A 19,578-nucleotide genomic window follows, 5' to 3' on the forward strand; every position below is an offset into this window, starting at 1 on the left:
CAACAGGATCTGTGAGAATGATAAAACAGTTGTTCTAAGTCAGGAAGTTTTGGAGTAATTTGTTACACAACAATAGGAACTGAAAAACTGTCAGTTTACAAAACTCAATTGTATTTGTACAAACTATCAGTAAAAATCAAAAAAACAAAATTTACCAAGAAAGCTATACCATTTAAAGGAGCATCAAAAAAAAAAAAAATCTAGAAATAAATTTAACAAAAGATGAGCAAAACCCATACACTGAAAACTACAAAATGTTTATTAGGGTAAGTTAAAGAACATTTAAATAAATTTAAAACTATACCATGCTTACAGATTAGAATAAATTAACACTGTTAATACTGTTAATTCTGGGACAACTGACACATAGATTCAAAATATAATTCCATTTTTTTTTTTTTTTTAAAGCTACTTGCCTTTCTTTTTTACTTATTTATTTATTTTTATTTATTTATGGCTGTGTTGGGTCTTCGTTTCTGTGCGAGGGCTTTCTCTAGTTGCGGCAAGCGGGGGCCACTCTTCATCGCGGTGCGCGGGCCTCTCACTATCGCGGCCTCTCTTGTTGCGGAGCACAGGCTCCAGACGCACAGGCTCAGTAATTGTGGCTCACAGGCCCAGTTGCTCCACGGCATGTGGGATCTTCCCAGACCAGGGCTCGAACCCGTGTCCCCTGCATTAGCAGGCAGATTCTCAACCACTGCGCCACCAGGGAAGCCCTATAATTCCATTCTAAATCCCAGGCCGTAAGGCTTTTTTGGTAGGAAATGGCTAATGATAAACTTTATATAAAAATGCAAAGGACCAAAAATACTCAAGATAATTTTTTTTTAAAAAAGAACACACTTGGAGGACTTTACCGAACTCCAAGAAAAGCTAGAGTAGTGAAGACAGTACGTACTGGTATAACAACCCATTAATAGATTAATGGAACATGATAGAGTGTCCAGAAATGGACACACATGTATACAGTCATTTGATTTTCAGAAAAGGTGCCAAAGCAATCTACTCTGGAAACATAACAAAACTGTTTTCAACAAATGGTGCTGTGTTAACTAGGAAATCTATATTTTAAAAAAGAACCATGGGGCCTTCCTCACACCATACAGAAAAATTAAGTCAAGCTAGATGACAGACCTAAAAGTAAAAACTAAAATTATAGTTTCTAGAAGAAAAACATAGGAGAATACCCTGGTATGCTGGGTGTAGGAAAAGGCTTTTTGATTAGGACACAGACAACCATTACCACAAAAAATAATAAATTAGAATTCATCAAAATTAAAATTTTCTGCTCAGCAGAAGACATTTTTTAAAAGTAAATTGAGGGACTTCCTTGGTGGCGCAGTGGTTAAGAGTCCGTCTGCCAACACAGGGGACGCAGGTTCTAGCCCTTGTCCGGGAAGATCCCACATTCCGCGGAGCAACTAAGCCCATGCGCCACAACTACTGAGCCTGCGCTCTAGAGCCCGCGAGCCACAACTACTGAGCCCACGTGCCACAACTACTGAAGCCCACACGCCTAGAGCCTGTGCTCCGCAACAAGAGAAGCCACTGCAATGAGAAGCCCGCGCACCACAACGAAGAGTAGTCCCCGCTCGTCACAACTAGAGAAAGCCTGCGTGCAGCAACGAAGACCCAATGCAGCCAAAAATAAATAAATAAATAAATAAATAAATAAATTTTTTTTTTAAAGTGTAAATTGACAAGCCACAAACTTGGGAAAAAATATTCTCGTTCCCTCTCTCGATATGGATATAGATATACAGATATAGATATCTAGACACCGTATGGTCAGGCCACTCAGGATGGCTGTTCTCTTGCTCTCTGTACATCCCTGCTGGACCAGCGCCTGCTTCACCTACACCTGCTCATGTGACTGACCTTCCTTCATACTTGCCCCAGGCCCCAGCTAGTGACTGTTCTTATCAAAGGGGCCATGAGGGGCATGCCTCTCTGCTGGTTTCCCTGGTAACTGACAAGCCCACCTGAGGTCAATTCCCCCTAAAACTGGCAACGGCCCCTTCTCCCGGGAGTGAAGACAGCTGCTATGTCCTGCCCACCGCCCGCCGCACGTGGTGAGGCATTGCTCCAGGAGCTAAGCTCCCCCGTCCATTAAACCGCTGATGTCTCTGTTGCTGACTCCAGGCTCTTTCTTCACTCTTAAAGCTGGGCAAGTAAAGGCCTTGCAAGCCTGTGGAGTGCAGCCCAACAATACAGATACATAGATACGCGCGCGCGCACACACACACACACACACACACACACACAACTGCTAACCAGCAGAGATGAAAACAGGGCTGTGCAACGCTGGTGAGGACGTGGAGGAACCAGACCTCACTGCTGACGGGCTTATGAAATAGCGTAACCAATTCGGGGAGAAGATCTGGATGTTTTTCATAAAAACTAAGTATAGCCCTACGCCATCACCCAGCAAGTCCACTCCTACGTATTGACCCAAGAGACAAGAAATACACGTCAACAAGAGGACGACTACATGAGTGCTCACGGAAACTTCACTCCTAACGGCCGAAGACTGGAAACAGCCTTGGCTTCCACCAGCTGGAGGATGTTTAACCAAACTATGACAGAGTCACACGATGGAGCACTGCTTTGTAATTAAGAGGAATGAACGATTCATCCAGGCAACGACATGGATTTCACTGTTTTCAATGCTACTGTAAATTGAATTTTTTTTAATCTTCATTTTTACACTGGCGCACAATAACTCACTCTTAATGAATCTTCTGCTTCAGCCCAGTAACCCACACATTCTTGTCTATTTAATAAACGTTTCTAAAATGTTGCCAAGAGTCCTCACTGTTATCGACTGGAGCTCTAACATCACAGCTCTGAAGGTGCTTCCACCCCGCGCGTGACGCATCTGGACGTGAGACGGGAAAGCGCCACGTGGAGCGGGCGCTCCGGCCATCCACCGTCCACCCGCGGGCTGGGCACGAGGTCTGGCTCTGCGCCCTCCTCCTGCTGCTCTGCTGCCCTTTCCAGGTGGAGACTCCTGATGCAAACAACAAAAGCCACGTCAAGGCCACGTACGCATCCTCTCCACCACCTTCCCAAGCAACGCACCGGCCCTCTGTTCTCTTTCCTTGGAGTTTGGTTGAGAGGTGGCAACAGATCGAGGTTCTGGCTCCTTCTGAAGATCCTGGGCCACCTTCTGAGCGTGCCTCGGGCCGCTCTCCTTTTAGGAGCAGAACCTTCTCCAAGGGCTCCCTGTGCAGGCTCTGGTTCCCTGTGATACGTCGTCCCTTTTCTCCCCCTGGCTAACTCACAGCAGCTGTATTTGAGGGACCACCCCGCCCCCCGCAAGACAGTGTCCCCTCCAGCCCCCAGTCACAGGTCTGGTCGTTCCCGGCCTTTCTCTGCCAGTCACTACACCACCACATTTCCAGCCTTTTCTCTGGCAAGTTCCAAGATAATATCGTCACTTTCCCCAGTATTCCCATCCCTTCCACACCAGCAACCAGTTCTTAGAATTGAGTCATTCTTCCCCAAGGAAAGAAAACGTAAATGACTAATTATAAAAGGCAACAGTTCTTTTCTACTCAAAGAGGCTGTCCTGCTAAGTAATGAATCTGAGAGTAACAGTACGACTGCAGGGCGGGCAAGTATGGAAGCCGTAACTCAAGAGGTGAGAGCTCCCCGACAACCCTGGCGTCATGTCGTTGGTGAAATGAGAAGGCGGGCAAAGGCCCAAGAATAAGCCCCGAGAAGCCAGAGAAGGGCTCGCCCACCTGGACTGGGACCTGGGCCTGCCCTGCCCGGCGCCGCAGCAGAGCCTTCGAGCAGCTTCCTTCCTCAGAAAGTCCACGGGCACTCTCCTCCTCGGCCCCAAGGCCCAGGTCCTGCTGGCCTGTCGCAAGGCGGCCCTTTGTAAAGCAGCAGCCCATCAGCTGGACTGGCCTTTGGTGACCTAACCAAAAATCACCTCCAAAGGCGGCATTAGAAAGACACAATCCGTGAAACCACTGGAAGAAATAATGGCCCACCAAATTTTTTTTTTTTTGGCCACGCTGCGTGGCTTGTGGGATCTTACTTTCCCGACCAGGGATTGAACCCAGGCCCATGGCAGCGAATGTGCCAAGTCCTAACCACTGGACCACCAGGGAATTCCCCCTTAAGTCTTTGGCTGGACTCCTCACGTCATACCTGAGGACAATCGACCTCATTATGAGACCCGAGTGTGGCTCTATCCTTTCAACGAGACGGGAAAGCCCACGTCAGGGCCCTCCACCTCACGTTCCCAATGGCCCCTGGACATGCAGTCAACTCACGATGCCCAGGATCCAAGGAGCAGGACACGGGCAGAAAGATCCACTGTTGTAGGATCCCAAGTCCCCGGGCACAGCTCCCCCAGTCCCAGTGCCAGCCGACGTTCACTCGTGGCGCACTTTCTCCGTCTTGTACTTTTCCTCTTGTGAGCTCACCCTGGGGGCCTCTCCCTGCGAGCATCTCTCCCTGCGGGGCTGCAGCGCCCACGGTGCTCAGCCAACCGCTGGGCTCCCTGGGATCCTTTCAAGCAGCCTGTGAGGTCCAAACTGCATTCATAATGATACTGGGGCATCATCTACCTCTGTCGCCGTGTTGGCATTTGCTGTCATGCTACAGAAGTGGTGGCAAGTAGAAGTGCTGGCTCGCGGCACGGACCAAGGCAGCATTCACAACCGTATTCAACGCCACACATTCGTGGTTTAAAAAGAGAGAGTTTCACTTCACTTAAGGATGTCCTGGGTGACACAGGAAAAGTTCCTAATCTTATGATTAGTATTGGGTTCAATCTTGACCCTTGATAAACATCTTTTCAGTATTCTATGGGAAAAATGGGAAGAACATGTAAAGCTCTGGAGACGTGAACCCAAAAACATTGATTTCTTCCAGAAAAGCAATTTTTGGTGCAATTCTCTGAGCTGAGAGCAGAACTGGATACATTTTCCAAGAGAAAGCGTACTTGAAAGAATGACCAACAGGCAAACTGGTTATTCAAACTTGGGTATCTGGCAGAAATTTTCTCAAAAATGAACAAAGTTACCCTGTCACCTCAAGGGAACCAATTCACAGTGTTTGCTGCCAATAATAATATTTGCACTTTTAAGCCAAAATCTGAATTTTAGAGAACTTTTATCCACCACTCTGGGCTTGACAGTTCCTTATGAGAATGGTGGTAACACTCACAAAGGTGATTTTTTGATACTGTACGATGAAACGCACCAATGTTTAGATGATCTACATACCTCAGGCATCCAGGATTTTCCAATGACCAGTGTCTGATGTGACAGAACCATGCATTTGTAAAAGATCTATTCCAAGTACAAGACAGGTCAATGGATTTTACTGTGACTGAGCACAAAATGTTCACTGCTACGGCTTCACATTCACACTGCAAGTGACCTTTAAGAAACTACCATCTGTTCGGCTGTGGTACAGCATTAAAGGGAAAACATCCACAATCATCTGAAAGGGCTGTTAAAATACTTCTCCCTTTTCCAACTACATACCTGTGAGAGGCTGGGTTTTCTTCATATACTTCAACCAAAAAAACATATTACAACAGGTTGACTGGGGAAACACATATGAGAATTCAGCTGTCTTCTGTCAAGGCACGTAAAGTAAAACCATGCCTTTCTTCTCACTAAACATTTTTGTTTTGGAAAATATTCATTTATCATAAAAATATGTTATTTATAATAGCATACAATGGGTTTATGACACCTGGTCCATGTTTCCTCTTGATTTTAAGTCAGTTCATAGCCTCACACTTATCCAAACTACAATGGCGACAGTACTTGCACACGCTGAAAAGTCCCCCACGGAGCTCGCACAGGGTCACGGGGGATGGCCTCATCTAAGGGAATTACAGAAGAGCCCCCCCAGACTCCCTGGATGCTGGTAATGGGCATCGCTGAACGCTTGCTCATGTGAGGATCACGTGGAATCAGTCGTGAGCATGTGACAGAAAGACAGACGGCTGCCGTTGGCCTGGCGTGCGTGGTAATCACACACACACACACACACACACACACACACACACACACGCACACACGCCAGAGAAGCATTATGCCTTCCACGCAGCACCCCTGTCAAGAAACCATTTCATCAGACAACAAATCTCGGGTGAAAAATGAAAAGCCAGCATCAGTTTCATTGTACAGCTGATTTTATTTACAAATAGAAGCCGGACAATCTTGTATTTAAATAGCAGAAGTTCCATCACTCATGATCAGAAAAGTGACATCTGAAATTTATAAAAAGTTTCAGATTATGATTCAATCTCCTTTCCAAGGAGGAAAAGAGTCTTAAGTTTTGGGAGAAAGACTGAAAAATATGAAAACATTAGCAGAGTAGGGAAATGATGAGTTGATGCTGGGGCCAAAATCTGTCGCCAGCAGGCACATTTTTCTTTACAAGATACAAAATCAGTAAGGAGGCGTTCTGATGGGCTCTCAGATACAAGCTTTCTATTATTCAACTCCAGAAAGGGCTTCTGCGTTCTCTTTGTCAATTCCTAAGTTATCAAGGGGAATGAGAACCCACACAGTTTTCTTCAACAGAATCGTCCTAGCTGATTTATTCAAATTAAACCTCAGGGCCTCAGTCAGTCTTTAGATGACATCTTAGAAAAGCCTTGCTTGGACCATTTCCAATCAGGCAGCTTAGCTGAGGCCTCTCCAGTGGGCGGCATCAGGAATGCCTGCTATGACAACAGCTCAGGAAAAGCCAAAGCTGGCGGGAAACGCCTGTGACTGTGACGAGTGCATCCGCAACGCCAGTCCTCTCTCTTCAGGGGGAAGGGCCCTCCTTACCTGGGACAAAGGGATCCTGGCAGAACCCAAGGCCCCCGCACAGCCTCCGTCCTGTGGCGGCCGTCTTTGGACCGTCCTCCCGTGAGTGACCAGAACGAACCTCAGACCAAAACCCTGCCCCGGGCTCTTCCCCTCCTCTGTTGGCAAATTCACGGTCCCCCTCCAGGGCCCAGTCTGCCCCGCAGGCGTGTCGGCGGAGCGCGGTTTATGCCTTGTGCCGCAGCGCTCACACCTCTCCCCTTCACCCCGCGGTGAGCCCGGGAGCTCGGCCCTAAATCCCTTCTCCCGCCCCAGAGCGGGTGCAGCCCCGGCCCCAGGCCAGCGTCTGGGAAAGCTGTGTGGGCACCAGACAAGCCTAAAATGGCCCACAGCTGGCTCGAGGGCCGTCTACCTACCGCGGCCACTTCCCGCCACACGCAAGGCTCCAGCCCGTCCTCCTGCTCTTGACCTGCCAACGTCTTCCTCCCCAGGCACTGTGTTTGAGTTTCCCCCTGATTTAGGGGAATGGATGATGCCATAAAACCATCCCAGGCCCCGGAAGACTCTGGCTTTCCAGGGAGAATCCCAGCCAGGGGCCCAGCTGACACCAGGTCCAGCAGAAGCCCCACCCACGGGGGGCAGGATGCCCCCCAGCTCACGCTTCCCTCTGGGACCCGGCAGCGTCACTGGTCCTCGAGCGCCGAGATCCCTGACCCGAGGCGGGCGGGGATGGTGGGGCTGGCGGCTGGCGGCTGACGGGCCCCGGTGTCACGGATGCGGAGCCAAGGCCTTGAATCTGATGCCCTTTTTTTTTTTAAAGACCCCAATTGTACTTGAACATTTGTTACTTTTTTTTTTTTTTTTTTATGGCTGTGTTGGGTCTTCGTTTCTGTGCGAGGGCTTTCTCTACTTGCGGCGAGCTGGGGCCACTCTTCATCGCGGTGCGCGGGCCTCTCACTATCGCGGCCTCTCTTGTTGCGGAGCACAGGCTCCAGACGCGCATGCTCAGCAGTTGCGGCTCACGGGCCCAGTTGCTCCGCGGCATGTGGGATCTTCCCAGACCAGGGCTCGAACCCGTGTCCCCTGCATTGGCAGGCAGGCTCCCAACCACTGCGCCACCAGGGAAGCCCCAAATCTGATGCCCTTTAAGAGGCGGGTTCCTCTGAACACAGTTCACGCAGACAGTGAAGCGGCCCGTCAACGACCCCCCGTGCTGGGGGGGCAGAACCACAGTCACCGGCGGCCGAGTGGAGCTGGGGGGGGGGGCAGGGGGGTGGAATACCCGCGGGGATCGGACTCTGCAGGGGGGGGCCTGGTCCCTCCGAGCCCCGCACTGTGCCCCCCAACCGGCTCCAGAGGCGCGTGTGCGCCCGCAGACACACAGTCACCCTGAGGAGCATGAACTCCGCCCGAGGGACGCCGCGGGGCGGGGCGGCGCTGCCTCCGGGCGCTCACCTGGATGCCGTCCAGCAGCCGGCTCATGCACCAGTACGTGTCGGCCTCCACGTTGCGCAGCGCGTCCGCAGGCACGCAGGAGACGTCGGCGGTGTCCACGTCCTCGTCATCTGTGCCGCGGGGCGGGGGGAAGACAGGGAGCCGTTAGCCCACGGGGCGAACGAGGAAGTGCGCTCTGCGTGCGCTCTGCCGGCAGGACCCACCTCCCCGCCCCCGCCCCCGCCCCCGCCCCCACCCCGTTCTCGCTCCAGCTAGATGACTTGGCATCTTCCACCGCATCACTTAATGGGTCTCCATTTTGATACCTAATTAGTTGCAGATAATTAATATTCTGAATCCTCTCCAATTAACATAATTAACATATTGTAAATCATTGCTTCTCAGGCATTTCACATCCTCATAAGAGAGGACCTAAAATATCAATTTATTACTTATTCCTAACTGAGGTCTGAACGTTTTTTCCTAAGATTTCTAAAATTCTGCTTCTCATATATTCACATATTCATTCAGTAATAACCCCTCTAAAAACCCGTTTCCAAGGTGAGAGTTCCCAAAACCACACTGCGTAAATACTTCTATGCTATGAGCAAACACCAAGAAAGCAAAAACACAGATGTGTTTGAAAGAAAGAATAGACAATGGTGCTCTAAATAATTTCCTCCTCCAAGCATAAAAAATCTAATGAGAAAGCATAACTTAAAAGCTTTAAAATGCAAAACAGATGCCTAATTGAAATGGCTTATCAGACATTTGAAGAAATTAACTTTAGATCCTTATAAAAATTGCTATCATCCAGCATAACACTCATAAATGTTTTAAAAATTGTGCATCGTATTCTTTTAATTTTATTTACTTTTGTTGTATTTTGCAAAGGTGCATGGTAACTTTGCAAGGAAAATGTTCTTTATGAAAAGAAACATTTCAGCCCGGAATATATTTAGAAAGTTTTAAGCAGGTAAAAATGACAATAATCATAACAATGATAACTGCTAACATTTACTGAGTGGTTATTAGATGCCAGGCACTCTTCTTCATGTTTTAAATGCATTAACTCTATTGCGGCCACCGTTGCGCCCCTTGGGAAATGGGGTACAGAGGAACAACGAGCCGGCCCGGTGACGGCCTGGTAAGGAGTGGGGTCAGGGTATGGACCCGCCATCCGTCCCGGAGCCCGGGCTCGTAACCGCTCCCACAGAGCAGGCCAGCCCTCCACACCTGCGCACACCTCACACCCGGGCTTCGATCGCCTCCCCAGCAGCAGCCCGACACGGCCTGACTCCCACCAGGTGCTGGGCTGGGAGAGCCGCCCGGGAACACCCTCCCACTCCGTCCTCTGTTCACAGCGGAAATCAGAAAGTAAAAACAGGGAGGGTCCTTCCAGGCCAGCACCCCGTGGGGGAACCAACCAGCTGGGGCCTCTGTGGGGGGCCTCAGGAGCCCAGAGAGGAGGCCACGGCCCCGGACACACATCCAACCGGGCACAGCCTCACGGCCGTGCAGACCACACAGCAGATCCAACTCCTAATCACCGCGTCTCCCTGGAGGCACGTCTGTCCTTCTGGGCAAAGGAAACCAGCACTCTTACCTGCCTTCCTTCATCTCCTCCCTCATTCACGCAACGAGTTTCTGATGGTTTGGTTTGGTTTGGAGGGTTATTTTATTGAGATACAATGCACATACCGTAAAACTCACCCTTTTAAAGTGTACCATTCAGTGGGCTTTAGTGTGTTCACAGGGTTGGGTAACCATCACCACGATCTAATTCCAGAACATTTTCATCACCCCAAACAAACCCTGGCCTCATTAGCAGTCACTCCCCATTCCCCTGCCCCTCCCAGCCCCCAGCAGCCGCCAGGCTGCGTCCTGCCCCCGTGGACGTGCCTGTGTGGACATCTCACCTCAGTGGCATCACAGGACACGTGGCCTTTCGTGTCTGGCTTCTCTCACTGAGCACGATGTTTCCAAGGGTCACCGTGTCATAGCCTGTGACAGTGCTTCCCTCCTTTTTATGGTATAATAACTTTCCACTGTATGGACGGGCCACACTGTGTTTATCCCCCGCCCCTCGGTGGTCACTGGGTCATCCCCACGTCGGGGCAAAGTGACGAGAGGCAGCAGGCCCTCCCTGTGTCCCTAAACTCCGGACCCTTGGGCACAGAGATGAGGAGGAACAAACGCCCCCAAGAAGCTGGTGGGTTAAAGGGGAAAACACCTTATAAATGGAAAACGAAAACATTTAGGTACCAGACAGTCACCCAGATGATGGGGGAGGGGTGGGTTACTCGGACCCAGGCTGTGTGCTCAGCCAAGGCCCTGGCAGGCAGACCCAGGCGGCCCTGTCCCCTTCCCTGTGACATGGGACTGGGATGAAGAGTGCACCGGGGCCAGCCCTGAGCTCCCCTCTGCCCGAGTGCGCCCATGAACCTGCACCAGCCCAGCTGCCCCACTCCGGGGCTGGGGGCCTCCCTCCTGCACTGGGCACCGCTCTGCCCGCCGGGCTGGCCCAGCAAGGCGCCCGGCCTCGGAACTCTGCGGTCCCAGGAGGCACCCTAGGCCCACACGCCCTGAGCACACTCTGGGATGGAGGCCCACCTGATTCTGCGGATGGCCTGTCTGGCTCCGGAATTTCTCGTGGCAGCCGAGGCGGGAGGTGTCATCGCCGCCAGTTCACAGATGGGGAAACCACATCTCCCCGGGGTTCACTGCCCTGCGCTGTAAGGGCCGCCCAGCACCGGGTCCCGCCCGTCACGACGCCCTTCCTGCTGCAAGATCAAGTTCGCAGACAGGAGTGCAAGTCACCTCGTCAGGGCGGAGACCTCCTCGCTGGGAAACTCGATTCAGCATCCCCCCCAAACTAGAGCAGAGCTGGACTGATTTTCCGTTCTCAGGGAACCGAGTCAACAATAATCAGAGGGCTCCTCTGGAGGTCTTCCATCCACGCACTCTCTTTCAAGGGCCTTCAAAGCACTGAGATACTTCCTCAGCTATAAGAAAAGGCAAGGAGGGGACTAAAGCCCTCCCCAGACCTCAGGCTCCTCTCCTGGGTCACGAGCAGCGGGGCTGCCTCAGCCCGGGTCCTCAGGGTGCGAGCTGCCACGGGCTGTGGGCAGGAGACTGGGTGAGTTTTCTTCGTCTGTTTAGCTGGCTTATTATTTTATCCCAGGAAATACCGGTGTCATTTCTCACAATGGGCCATTTGGTACTCTTGGATGTAACGAAGTAATGGCATTTAACTCAGAGAGCCCCTATGCTAATCTGTCTTCGAAAAGCCAAGAGAATCGGAATGACCCTTATTGTCAGAATGAGATAAATACCCCCCGTGGTTTTTTTAGGGGAGTACAGAGGGCAGCACAGTCAGAGCCGAGGGACGGGCCCAAGAGCAGGAAACACGGTGACTGCCCCTGGCGGGGGGCACTGGTGGCTCCGAGGGGGCCCAGCTGGACCAAACCACGAACAAAAGGGCAGGTGTGGTACAGGCTCGGTCTGATAGAGGCTAAGCTACTAACCCCCCAGAGAGCCCACACCACGGGGCAGGGACGAGCTCTCGGGGTCAAGACCCTCTGGCCCAAGGGTGCACACCTGCCACCAGAGCTCACTCACTGCCTGGGACAGCCCGGGGGTCGGGGTGGGGGGCGACCAGGAGGGGAGGAAACCCAAACACGGAGCCGCCCCACTCTGCACAGGCCCCAGGAGTCTGGGCTTCAGGCCGGTGGCCATGGAGCCCACGCCAGGTGGGACTCAGTGACAGCGGAGAGGCCGGAAGAAAGGCCGTCAGCCAAGACCACTGAGAGAGACCCACGGAAGTGAGGCTTCCCGGGCCATCCCAGGGTTCAAAGGAAGAAACATGACCCAAAGGGAAAAAATGATCAATTGACAGGTACAGGAGAGCAAACAGATCCAGGCCAGCAGCAGACGGAGGTAAGGCCTAAATAACAACGTGGCTGTGGCTGTGGCCGCGGCAGTGGCTCTGCAGCACCCCTGGGACCTGGGGGGTGGGCCCATTCTGACACAACCCGTGAAGATGCTCCAGGCGGGAGGGGGGCGCAGCACAGGGCCCCCCAGGGCGGGGCAGGGCCCACACAGCCTCCCCCCCTCCCCACCCTGCAGGGTTGGGAGCCAGGACCGCTGGGGACTCACCATGGCAACATTTAAATGTTATTTAAAATAACGGAATGTAAACCAAACTGTTTCATCAAAAACCGGACTAGATTCTCTGTCTTGCGTTTATCTTCTAATCACAAACAAACAGTAACGCTGGCACGAGTAACACTGCACCCAGCCCTCCTCCCCACGTTATCCACGACACCTCCCTTCAGGGGCCAGGCCCTGTACCCCGGGGACACCACGTTGAGGAAGGTGACCCCAGAGAGCCCTCAGAGTGCCAGGGAGGACGACAAGTGCACAGGCTAACCCAAGGGGCGCCTGGGGGGGGGGGCAGAAAAGGCGCTGACCACCACAGCCCCGGCCAGTAGATCAGGAGGCCCAAGTAGACCACAACCAAATATAAAGGCACAGGACGTAAAAGCAGACATTTAATTTAAAATAATCTCACTTGTCTTCTTAGATCATAGAAAAGCTTTAGGGGATGATTTAAATAAGTTCTTTGAAAATGCTGTTCTGCCATATGACTGTTTAAAAAGCAGTTTGTAAAACAATCCCATCTTTACCAACAACTCCATTTATAAGGAAAACTCCACCGCGGCACGTCTGTGTAGACCTGCACACAGAGAACACTGCTCAGAGGAGAACCGTGAATGCCCCGGGGTGTGATTGGTGGGGTAGGAAGCTGTCACTCTTTATTCTCCATGGAAAGGTACAGGGTAAAAAGGGAACATCCATTTTCACAATGCAGTTATTTTAGCAATAGGGGAAAAAATGTTGGTTAAGCCATTGGGATAGTTTAACTAAAGTCTGTCTTTTCCACAGGTAAATAACCCTAGAGAAAAAGTGCCCAACGGTGGTGGTACTGTAAATGGTTTGAGAAGCTTGCAGGGTGTTTGGGGGTCAGAATGATTAGAGTGAGGGGACCCGCTGGCATTCAGTGGGTGGGGCCAGTGCTAGCCAGCCTCTGCCAGACTGGGCACGTGGGCAGGTGGGCGGATGGGCAGATACAGGAAACTATTAAAAGAATGGAAGGGGCTTCCCTGGTGGCGCAGTGGTTGAGAGTCTGCCTGCCAATGCAGGGGACACGGGTTCGAGCCCTGGTCTGGGAAGATCCCACATGCCGCGGAGCAACTGGGCCCGTGCGCCACAACTGCTGAGCCTGCGCGTCTGCAGCCTGTGCTCCGCAACAAGAGAGGCCGCGATAATGAGAGGCCCGCGCACCGCGATGAAGAGTGGCCCCCACTTGCCGCAACTAGAGAAAGCCCTCGCACGGAAATGAAGACCCAACACAGCCATAAATAAAAAGAAATAAATAAACTTAAAAAGAATGGAAGGTACTCAGCCTGGTCAGGAGAAAACCACACAGGGATATAACTGCTGCTGTGAAATATCCCAAAACCTGTCTGAGGCAAATAGAGAGCAGAAATGTCCTGCCCATGTTTCCGTGTGCAGGAGACAGAGAGTATCAGTGGATAAAGGAACAGGCAGGCTGATGAGCGCAAAACCCTAGGACACTGTGAGGACGCGGGTGCCCACCAGGCAGTCGGGACACCGCCCCCATCGACGGACGGACGGACCCAGTGTCGCTCCTGAGTTTCCACGGCGCGTCCTCTGGTGCCGGGGCCGTTTCACCTGAAAACAGCCCGCTGAGGAGAACACGTCCACCCGACAGACACGGGGCCTGCGGGCAGAGGGCGGGCCGGGAAGGGCAGGGCCCAGAGGCTGTGCTGGTCCCCTCGGTGTCGCCGCCGCTCTGGACGGGCCGGGCACCGGGGCCTCTGACTGCATGTGGAGAGGAGGGAGGAACCCTGGTCCCTAACCTCCCTGCACGGCAACAGCTCTAGAAAAGCAGGACCTCGTGCGTAAGAAATACTCCCCTGTCCCCGGCCCCGTGGGACTGCCGCACAAGCTCACCGAGCTTTCCGTCTGCTGGGGGCGGGATTCCCACGGCCTCCTCGCTAACTGGAAAGGGGAAATTGCTCAGTTTAAACAGCGCTGGGACCATCACGGGATTCCAGGATCGCCAGCGCGGGCTGGACGGTGGCCTCACTCAGCACGAGGTGTGGGGAAGAGCGCCGGCCCTGCTGGGGAACGGCGAGGGCAGGGAGGGGACCAACACTGCGGTTACGACTACGTCCATCACCCACTGGGCACGCGCCCTGCGATAAACCCCTTCACGTAATTAGAAGCTTAGCTGGTAATCAAAAATAGTCCCTCCTGTATGAGCAAACTGGAACCGTTCTACTGTCTAATCTGCTGCATCGCTCAACTTGGGAGTTTTAAATTTGAAACCCTGACACTTTGGTGATGGAGACTCCATTACATAGATTTGGGCTCCAATGTAGGGAAAAATCCTGCTTTGGCCAGAGAAGTGTCACAACTCAAGACTGTAAATTCACGAAACTCCTCGGCCCGGCAAAAAGAACGAATGCTATGATCAGACTGGCTGAGCAGTAGGAATGTTTAATTCTAATATAAACAATGTTCAATGCAAGGTCACGGACTACACCCTGTCAGAGTGCCCAATTCTGTGACGCGGTTGAAGACCCGCAGCCCACAGCCCCGGGCACACGTGGGTGGATGGGCTGTCAGCAGACAAGGGTAACAGATCAAGGACAAAGCAAGGACCGCGCGCTGCCCCCTGGTCAGGCAAGACGGCACCACTGGGCCACGCTCAACTGTCAACCTCCGGCCCTGAGAGGGACCCCAGTGACACGGATCGACCTTCTCTCAGCAGCAACAGGCTCTGTTTCCGTCCCACCCCACCCCAAGCACACCCCCAATCAGGGCTTCCAGTCTCACAGACGTGCACCCCCAGGCGGAAGGCACGCTCTTGGGAACAGGACAGCGGGGGCGGGGGGGCCGGGCAGCTACTGGTCTCTTCCTGTAACAACGCGGGTCTCTGATCCCCAGGGGAAAGGGCCTGTCGGCAACACGGGAAAACGGCAGTGGTGGTGTGGGTAAGGAGCCCAAGAGTGAACGGAAATTTCTGTATCTTTAGTGACCCTTGTTTTCATAATGTCCTTTTGGCAAAAGAAAAATTTTCAATCTCATAACATTCTTTTAGCTTGAAGGGATCTTTGATTTTTTTCATAATTCTGTGAGTAGGAGTTTTTGGTAACAGAAACGCTACTGGTGGAAATACCAATTGATTGTATTAACTTGTACTGAGCACTTGTACATGCAGGAAAACGTGGGGATGGCTGGCAGGTGAAGACGAAACCAAGAACCACCCGCAGAGTCTGGAGGGAGAGGGCGCCGATGCACTCGTCCACGGATGCGCTGACTCACTCATTCTGTTTATCGACCTTGTTCATTGATAACATTTGTTGACCTGATTTATCTCCAGGGAGATGCAATTCACATGGCGGTGCCTGTGAACAAAGAACCGGCCAGCTGGAGAGTAAGCAGGGACAAGGGGCAGACACAGAAGGTTCAGAAGAGCACAGGGTCCCTGACCCCCGGGGAGGCGTGAGCAGGGGAGACGTGGCATCCCAACTGGGCCTGGGAAGACGCAGAACAGAGCACACGGTGACGGGAAAGCAGGCGACGTGAGGGAGGGGCCTCAGGAGGCAGAGCCGGGAAGCGGCACGGGCGTCTGCACAAGAGGCGGTGAGGACCCTGATTCCGTGGCCCCGGCGACAGGCTCCAGAGCTGGACTTCCTTAGCGGGAAGGGGAGCCGTGGAGACAGCTGTGCATCGGCGTCTCACGCAGGGGGGTGGGGGGCGCAGGGACCCGACGGAGGGACAGCACCGTGGACAGGAAGAGAAGGCCAGAGGCGGGGGAGATGCTCCCAAACAGGGCGTGTGCACCTCAGCTGCCACGGAGGCTCACGTGGGATCCCGGGCCGCGCCACTCACGTCCCCACGCTGGTAAAGTCACGGCCAGAGAACAGATCAACTCCACACCGTGAAATGCCAGGCGCTGGACCACCTGCTGCGGAGGACAGGTGGCAGGCCAGGACACGGCAACGCCCCGCGGCATTTCCTCCATGGCGCGTGTCACGAGCTGTGTCACCCCCTACTGCTTTACTTGTGTGCTCTGTCCCCCCACTGCAGTAAGAGCCCCTGGAGAGCAGGGCCATACCCATCCCGCCCTCCGTGTCCCCAGGCCCTCCACCCACACACAGCAGACGCCCCCAAAACACCCGCCAAGTGAATGAACAGCCTGCCACCAAAGAGCCGACAGCCTAGGAGGGAGGAGTAACTACATCAACAACTGGACCTAGAACACAGTAAAAGTTATGCCAACGCACTCTATGAAGAATGAAAAAAGACTTTACCCCAATGGCTCTGGTTAAGGGAAATATCCAAATTATTGCTGAATTTAAGATTATACATAAAATCTAACTTGCCTCCACTAATGCAAACAACAAGTCAACCAAGGAGAATTCCTTCAAACTGAAGGAGGCATTCTTCCAAACGATGTCACGTACAGCCTGCGCTAACAGCCTCCTTTCCGCAGAAGCTCAGGGGGCTCTGAGAAGGCCAAGCTCCCTCTGATCTTGAGGCCCCCTTGAAAGGCCGCAGCTCAGGCTGAGCTCGCCTTTGAGAATCGCAGGCACACTTTCTCGGGAAAACAGGGCCCCAGGTTCACGGGCTCCCGCTCATCTGAAATGAAATAAAGCCATCAGAGAGCCACACGTGTCTGCAGTAAGTGGCTTTGTGGTACATAGACTTGAGTTTGAGGGGGATGCAGCCGCAACAATGCCAGCTACCCCAGTTAAAAAGACACATAACAAATTGTTGAAAGGCTCTTTTATTCATTCTACACAGAATCATACTTATCATGGCAACTTTGAGTTTTTAACAGTTTGTTCACCCGAATTTGGGGGTTCTCAGTGCATTAGCACATGGGCAGTGAGCCTTCTCAGGAAGCACCGTGGGTTGTGCATTGGGACACATGGGGACTCAGTAAAGCAAAGAAAGGACACCATGAAATATTATGTAGAGACACCAGCCAGAGGACTATTTTGTTGTTCTCATGCAGTTGTCATCTTGGTTTTTGTATCTGGAGGTTAATTGTTTACATACACTTACCTGGCCACGGATGAACTGAAGAGATTGAGCCTGTGGTCATTTCAGCTACACAAACAACTCTAACAAAGGTAAAATTTCCACTTGAACTTGTCTGTAGGCTCTAACAATATTTCACTCTACTTGAAATTAAAGAGAAGAAAATAGCCCCTGTAAATGAGGCATACCTGCTTCTCCAGTAACTCCTTAAAATTTTTCTTCAGGGAGAGTTTGACATTGAACATAAGAAGGGTTGCTGTCATTGTCTATTATGAATTATAACAGGTCATCTCTACTTTATTCTAAATTCGACCTTCACTAAGGCTTTATTTAACATGTAATAGAAAGCTTTTTATTGACATCTGCTAGGGAACAAATAGCTCAGTGACAGCAATTTTATTTTAAACTCTGTATCTTATACCGTAATAGGCTATTTTAAATAGAATAAACGGTACAATTTTGTCTAGTACATAAACTTTGTAAGTTATTATATATGTTATCCATTATATATATATATTTGAAAATATATGGGAACTTCAAATATTCTTTGTGGATCCTTGAATACAATATTCTAATCCTAGAAATAAGACTTACTTGAGCTTTAATGAGCCTAGGGTTGAGTTTAGTTCACCAGCTTAAAAATAGTATATTTAAAGGGATTAATTATATAGGAACTAGATTTGGAAAATACTATGTATTTTTCATTGAAATTATTCAACTTCCAATTCCAATTCTGATGAAGGGAGAGGAGTCAGAAGTCTCCATACCACCAAGCAATTCTCTGACACCAGCCGAGTGTCCTATGATTCAACTCAGTTCTGACACTAACTATCCGGACAGTGTCAGATCCCACAGGTTAAGGGCTCAGTCCCACAAAGAATGGCCCCTCACACACACACATCAGATGCCAATTCTGATCCAGATGGTTACCTGTGCTTCTGCCCAACCAGTTACAGACTGAAGGTTCTAAAGACCCAGCCTTTGTTCATTTTGCTTGGGGGGCTCAGAGAACTGAGAGAAACCTTTTACTTACTAGATCACTGGTTTATTGTAAAAGGATATAATTCAGGAACAGCCAGATGGAAGAGAAGCTCAAGGCAGGGCATGAGGAGAAGGCAAGGAGCCTCCAAATCCACTTCTAACTCACTGCTCTCCCAAATCTCCACTTATTCATCAACTAGGAGGCTCTCCAAACTTGTCCCTTTGGATTTTTATGGAAGTTTCATTACACAGGCATGACTGATTAAACCATTAGCCACTGGTGATCGATGAAACCTCCACTCCCTCTCCTCTCGCAGGAGGTCAGGGGGATGGGACCGAAAGTGCCAACCCTCTAATCACATGGGTGGTTCTCCCAGCAGCCAGGCCCCATCCTTAGGTAAGGTGACATAATCCTCTTCTCTCTGCAGTCCTGAGTAATGTAGAAGCACAAAAGCCCTCTGCTTCATATTCTGTTCTTTGAAGAATTTGGTATACGAAAAAGAGCATTTATAAACTTTATGAGCAGTAGTTTATAAATATTGCCAATATTTTTCTTAGTACATGTTTATATTTATGTGACCTAATAATACAGGGCAAATGAAATAAAACACAAGCATTTTGAGGGTGGTGGAGTGAAAAGAGATATGAAATTTTCAATCATAACTCTACCATATACTAGCTGTGTAATACTGGAAAAAAAATTAACCTTTGAGTCACAGTTCTCAGCTATATAAGATGGAATTGATAATCAACAGGTTTCAGACATAGCTGGTTATCCAACAAAAATTTATGATTTTCCTTCCATAGTGTGTAGTTGTTGATGGGAATCAGCTGCCCACCAGGGCCTATATTTCTTAGGCCTCATTAAACCTAGGTACAGCCAAGTGACTTGTTTCTTTCCACTCTGAATGGAACTGTATGACACTCTTAGAAAAGAGTTTATTGAAGAAGGGCATCTGCACCATCACTTTCAGTTACAATTAGCTGGGTGCTATGGACCCAGTGACTACCAAATATAAAATAGATATCTAGTGGGAAACAGCTGCATAGCACAGGGAGATCAGCTTGGTGCTTTGTGACCACCTAGAGGGGTGGGATAAGGAGGGTGGGAGGGAGACGCAAGAGGAAGGGCATATGGGGATATATGTATAAATATAGCTGATTCACTTTGTTATACAGCAGAAACTAACACAACATTGTAAAGCAATTATACTCCAATAAAGATGTTAAA

The sequence above is a fragment of the Balaenoptera ricei genome, chromosome 3 (assembly GCF_028023285.1).
Source record: "Balaenoptera ricei isolate mBalRic1 chromosome 3, mBalRic1.hap2, whole genome shotgun sequence".
In the NCBI taxonomy this organism is placed as follows: domain Eukaryota; kingdom Metazoa; phylum Chordata; class Mammalia; order Artiodactyla; family Balaenopteridae; genus Balaenoptera; species Balaenoptera ricei.